Below are 6,852 nucleotides of genomic sequence, written 5' to 3' on the forward strand. Positions count from 1 at the left end.
ACGTTCTCCACCAAAACTGCTTTGATTTTTTTTCCTAAGCTCAGATGGTGGACATGTGCGGTGGTGGGTGGCAGTCTGTGTTTTATGTTGCACTAAGACTTTGTGCTATCATGAAGGCACCAGGCAAATGTGGTGGCACAGATTTATTCTGAAGCTGGCTAGCTCATGAGTGATAACTGGGACTGCTAAGTCATCCTGTTCTTTGTATTTCCTGAAGTACTTATTGAATTAAGTAAAAGTTTTAGTGTTGTTCCAAGGGTTTGTGTTTGTAATTGTGTATACAGGCATTATTTCCTCAGTGTCCAAATCAAGTTTATTCAGTTTTATTAGCAACCTGGGTGTTATTAGTACATTCCTTCCTCATATGTCCTAATCTATGGAAATATCTTTAGTGAGAGCAGTACTGGAATCTCCCTGTTTCCCTGCTGCAGGACCCAGCCTGTCTAATGCATTGTTTATTTCCCTTGGGAACTTCAGAGCAGCAGGAGGAGAGAAAGCAGCTCCTTTGCCTGGATCACAGCTATTCATCACCTAACCCAGAGGAAAACATCTATTAAATATCACTCACATAAAGCCCAATAAGGTGGAAATTACTGATTCTGAATGTGTATCTGTATGGATATACACATTGGACAATACAAATCACTATAGGTTGCAGTGGCTATAATTTATATGTATCTGCAAAATTTCTCAGGGATACAGGGAAAAGACCTGAACATTTTTCACAGGAAGGCTCACATGTCAACAGATTATATTACATATCCACCATCCTAGATTCAGGATCTACTTTCTGTGTCACCTAAGATGGTATAAAATTATTATAACAATACCATACATGTAAATGGAAAACTCAAACCAAGACACATTCATTTGATTTGTGTTAGGGGGTTTTTGATGTAGTTCAGCAGTCTGAAAGACGGAAAGTTAGAAGCAACTGACAACTCTAGGACATGATTCATTGTTGAATATTGCTGCACTGCAGAAGGCTTGAGATCATTATCTTGCTAAAGGTAGTAATTTATTTGATAATAAGCCAAGCTCCGCTAACCTTACTCACATGCTGGGCAGGACCTGAAGCTGCAAGCAGTGGAGTAACAGTGCCATAGTTCTTCACACACTGGGACTTAACTCTGGCTCTATGACACGGCTACTACTGCAGCAGAAATTAGATATAATAGTATTATTTCTAAAATGGACTTTAAGATGCCATCAGCAGGTGCAGGACAAGAGTAAGATTTGGACTGAGACTCAAACTTTTGGTACCTGTCCCAGCTGCTTTCAGATATGTTAGATGATTGAGAACTTATTCTTTCCAGTAGTATTTCTAATTCATTACAAAACCATCAATAGTTCCTTAACCTATTAGAAACAATACATTAAAAAAATCAAAGAATACTGGAGACAACTTCAAGCCTGGAGTACACAGAGGGATTATATTAACACTTCACACAGAGAAAGCAGGAGTGATAGTCTTGCACTTGTCAGGCTTTGCTGGGGCTCACCCTTGTGTAAGCCTGAAGGAGACTGCAGCAGGACAGTGCTTTAACAGGCATAGCAGGAGCAGATCCAGGGGAGAAGGGAGTGGGGGACTCCCATCCATGGACATTTCACACCTCCTGCATATCTTGCAAGGACATGTGCAGGGAGATGGGATCACCTCCTCACAGCTCACCATATGGTGTCCTCATCCACCCCCTACACCTGACCTTATAAACATCTTAAATCTCTGTGATTTCTCCACCCTTCTCTGGGTAATAAGATTTTTTCTAATAGCCTCTTCCTTCTAGAGGAGTCAGGTGCCAAATAGTGAAAGGTGGCTGACAGATTTTTCATCTAGGGAAAGACTTGGTGGCTGAGAATTAAAAGGCTGAGGAATAAAATATGAGTGGAACAGGAATACAATATTAGGGCCTGGATTCTGCTGCTGGAACCAAGATGCTGTTGGAAAGCTAATGAGCACACAATGACTCTATATATATTTGAAACTCATTTTTAAATAGACCCAAATATTCCTGATTGGGAAGACAGCCATGGATCAGAACTGGTAAGAAGGTAATGGAAATCATTGATTGAAAAACCTAAGAGCTCTGCAGGGCCAAGTGTATTTGTGTTACCTTGCAGGCTTTCCTTTATAGCCTCTCCAGTGATTAATGATGCTGGGCAACAGGATGGGAGGGGTTACTTCTATCAGACCATACCTTCACATATATTGGAAGAAAAGTTCCCCCATCTCACTCTCTAAAGCTGAAGGCCAGACTTGTAGCATAAACCATAACACCGGTGATGGTAGGAGCCCACAGTGGGCAGTGATGGTGATGGGGATCTGCAGAGCATTGCTTTTATCCAGCAGACTTGGAGAATTCCTGTGTTTAGCTTGGAGGAGGGTAGAAGAGAAGAATTTTCTGACAAGCATGGCATGCCATAGTAATCCCAGTTGCAGAACTGGGAGGAAAAACTGGGATGGAAAACTGTTCTGCAGTTTCAAACCATACTGGGGAATAGCAAGTTCAACTTCTTTTCAGGATTATTGAATTAATTTTAGTCATTTTCCATAACTCTCATATATTTTATTTTTTCTGTAGAGCATTTAATTGTACATTATACACAGACCACTTGTCAGCTTTAGCTTCTCAGAACTAACCAAGGTCTTTATTTGGGTATTTCTATTAATTGAAACATTGCTGTGATTTAACTTCTTATGAAAAAGGTAATGTTTCCTCTCTTGAGATCATTAGCTCAACTCTAGTGCCAAACATGATCAAAGGTTACTGTTATTTGAGATCTGTTGCATCATCTTTATGAACAAAGTAGAAAGTCTCAATCCAATTTTAACTGAACAACCGTTCTTGTTATAAAACTATCATTAAGTTTGAAAATAACAGGTGGAGAGGACATTAAAAAAGGATATAAATGTAAAAATATCAGTTAGATAATTAAGTAATTGAGAACTATACAGCATTTCCTTGTCACTGGAGAAAGAGGAGCATTTTCAGTAAGCTTTTGCTCCTTTTAATACTGCAAGACTGATGTAACTCTGAGAAGGCAATCTGGTTTGCAGGGTCCATCCCAGGATGTCAGCCCACTGACAGTGCCTGAAGCATCTCTTCTCTTTGGGGCCATGAGGCTCTGCTGGATTTCCATCCTCCTGGGAAAATTACAAGACTTGCAGTTAGATTAAGTAATATTTATGTAACATATTTTTAATGAACGTCAAACAATAATTTAATATTAGATAAATTTTGCTTTCCTTAGTGGTAATTTTCCATTGATGATGTTATCTGAGTAAACGGAGCAGAACCGCAGTGAAATGCAGAGCCTGACGCGGAGCTCCTCATGCAGGAGCGGCCCGCGCTCCGTGCCGGGTGTTTGGGGATGGTTGTGCCCCTGGTGGGGTCGGGAGCGCGGCGCGGGTGGGTCCAGCGGGCACGGCCGTGCCGGTGCTGCCGCCTCCCGACAGCAGCGGCGCCGGGAGGAACCGCCTCAGCCCCGCTTTCCTCCCGCACTTCATCCTCTCCTCACAAGGCTCCTTTTACATCTGCCAGAAGACACGCACTGTCACGGTCCCTGCCCCAAATGGCTTACATACTCCTGGGTCATCTTCTGATGAGGTTTTACTTTATTATTTATATCTCTTCAGCAGCCCATAAATCCTTACGTTCAGGAAGTAATGGCTTATCATTTTCATGCTACTACAGTTTAAAACATGTCTTAAATTAACTGCACAAGGGTTGTGACCTCAAATAAATCAGTGAGCAAACATTTTTTCTCTAGTAACCCTTTCTGCATGCACATCAACTGATGTAAAACTCTCCTTTATGCAGCTGGTGAGACAAGTGATTCTTCTTATTTACCATAAAGTGCATGTGTCTCTTGAACAGAGACATTAAGGGAAATAAATAACAATTTTTTCAATGAACTGAAACTTTCTAGGTCTGGCTTGTCCTTGCTATTAATGGAGATTTATTTATTTTTATTTAAGGTATTTTTTTTTTCTTCTGTGGCCATTGAAGTTTTTTGCTCTTATTAGCAGAAAAATTTTTGCAGAGCTGGGGACATGTGCTCATCTTAAAAGGGAGAGTTAAGAAGTGATCCCATTCGAAGAGCTCCAGCTTGTCCAGAGGTTCTCTCTATGACATGAGCGCATCATTTATAGCCATGACAGTCACAGCATCATTGCAGGAGGGCATGTGGTTATTTACACTTCACTGATGAATCTCAAGCACATGGAATTTTAAGTGGCTGGTCCTGTGCTAAAGTAAATTCTTGCTAAGTTCAGAAACCCAGGTGTCCTCTTGAGCATCAGTGCAGCTCCTTGTTTATGAAACTGTTGAGGCATTCTCTTGTTGTTAATATAATTTGTTGCAGAATTAATTCAATGTGAATTAATTCAATTTCAGTCTTCACAGGCACACAGATTTGTGTCCTGGTTGCACTTATGTGCCATGAGTTGTGATGTTTTAAGGCTTTTTAAAAAAATGAGCTTTTGCATGAGTTATCATGGATTCCAAACACTTACCCCCCCCCCCCCCCCCCCAAGTCTGCACTGCAGTGCCTGCCAAGAGAGTGAACTTGCAGAATTTGGGTGAATTTAGCTCAAATGGAAGTTGTCATGAAGACCAGTCTATAGAGTCACACTTACATAGTCTCAGAGGACACAGATCATGAGGGGTTTGTAAAACATAAGAGTAGAATCACAGAATAGTTTGAGTTGGGAGGGGCCTTTAAAGGTCTTCTAGTCCAAGCCCATACAGTGAACAGGGACATTTCCAAACCAGACAAGGAAGCTCATGGGGATGTCTTAATAAATGGGTATAATTTGTAGACACATTTATTCTGTTTCCTTCAAGCACAAACATGAACCTGAAGCCCAAAGGTGACTATCTCCCTTCCACTCCTGTTTTGTTTTTAAAGACATAAGAAACAGTATTAAAAAATATCAAAGTTATATACCTGAGATGTAAATTGGAGGGCCTTTTTTTGTTCATCATATAATATTATTTTTTTTTTTAATTCTGAGCATATCCCCTTCCTCCAGCAGTATTTTGCTCGCACAATTTAAATAGTATCATTTGGTATTTCATTACATGTGCAGTTGTTTTGTGTTAAAGGTCTAGAAGTTTGGTCCTCTTGAGAACTGAAATCCTAGAATCAAGGAATTTATCATAATCATCTTCCTTGTAATCTTATTATGTAAGAAACATCAGTACAAAAGAAAATGAGGAAAAAGGGGAGTACAAAACTTAGAAAAGGAGCTTTATTGATTTTTTTTTATTAGAAGTGTGCATTGAAATGATTGAATGTTTTAGTGTATTGAGTATTTTGTAAATTAAGTCATACATAAAAAGAATACATTATAAAATGCGTATTATTCTCCAGTTCTAATGGTAAAATTAGACCATTTGAAAGCATCCATTTGAAACTGCCTATTTTGCCACGTAATCAGTAAAATGAAGTGCTACAATTCAGGCTTCATTAAACCAGCAAGAGAGAAAGTTTTCCGTCATCATTTTTTGTTTCAAGTGGTACTTTAAGGTCCTAACCAACATCCATGCTGCTAGGGAGTATATACATGGTACAGTACATTCCCTGCCCTAAAAAGCTATCAGATGGAACAATTTGTGTGCTTAGAGGGATAAACCTCACCATTTCAGGAGTTAGCTGGGACTGGAGAAAACAGCAATGGCTGATCCTTGAGCCGCGGTCCTGCCTCCCCTTTTCCTGCATCATGGATTGTGCCAAAGCATCCACATGCACAGACAGGCTACTGCGGATAGTTGGGTAAAATGATATTCTGCCAGCCTGGCAGAAGTGAGGCTCCAAATGCCATCTGGCATGTAGTGACAGGACAAGGGGAAATGGCCTTAAGCTGAAGGAGTGTAGGTTTAGATCAGATTTTAGGAATAAATTGTTTACTGTGAGAGTGATGAGGCACTGAAACAGGTTGCCCAGAGAAGTTGTGGATGCCCCATCCCTGGAAGTGTTCCAGTCCAGACTGGATGGAGCTCTGAGAAACATGGGATAGTGGAAGGTGTCCTCACCCATGGCAATGGGGTTGAAATGAGATGATCTTTAAGGTCCCTTCCTACCAAATATATTCTGTGTTTCCATGACTTGTGCCCCCAAACTGCACAAATCCCTGTTTATTGCCTTCCACGGGACCCTGCCTTGGGTGGACTCAGTATAAGAAAGACAAGGAGCTACTGGAAAGGGTCCAGTGGAGGGCACGAAGATGATGATGGGTCTGGAGCATCTCTTGTTCATGAGAGAGCTGGGCCTGTTCCGTCTGAGAGAAGAGAGAAAACTGAGAGGGGATCTCATCAGATGAATCCATTTAAATGTCTCAAAGGCAGGTGCCAAGAAGATGGTCCCAGGCTTTTTTCAGTGGTGCCCAGCGACAGGATAAGGAGCAATGGCCATAAAATAAACCACAAGAAGTTCCACTTCAACATGAGGAAGAAATTCTTTCCATAGAGGGTGGCAGTGCACTGGACCAGGCTGCCCAGGGAGGTCGTGAGTCTCCCTCTGTGCAAACATTCAAACCCCAACTGGAGACATTCCTGTGTCACCGGCTCTGGGTGGCCTTGTCCTGGCAGGGTTGGACTGGACCATCACCAGAGGTCCGTCCAACCATGACAATTCTGTGATTGAGCGGGCCCAGCCTGCCGGCCGCGCTCAGCTGCTCTGCTCCGGGAGCCTTTTGGGCCACAGGGGAAACACTCCTCGGTGTCCTTGCTTAAAATCCCCGACGGCCGACCTTCAGGAGCAAGACGGACACCCAGTTTTTGGAGGACAAGTCACCCTTGGGCAGCGCGGTGACCGGACCACCCCTGTTCGCGGCCGCCGCTGAGGCTG

This window comes from Taeniopygia guttata, chromosome 6 (genome assembly GCF_048771995.1).
Source record: "Taeniopygia guttata chromosome 6, bTaeGut7.mat, whole genome shotgun sequence".
Classification (NCBI taxonomy): Eukaryota; Metazoa; Chordata; class Aves; order Passeriformes; family Estrildidae; genus Taeniopygia; species Taeniopygia guttata.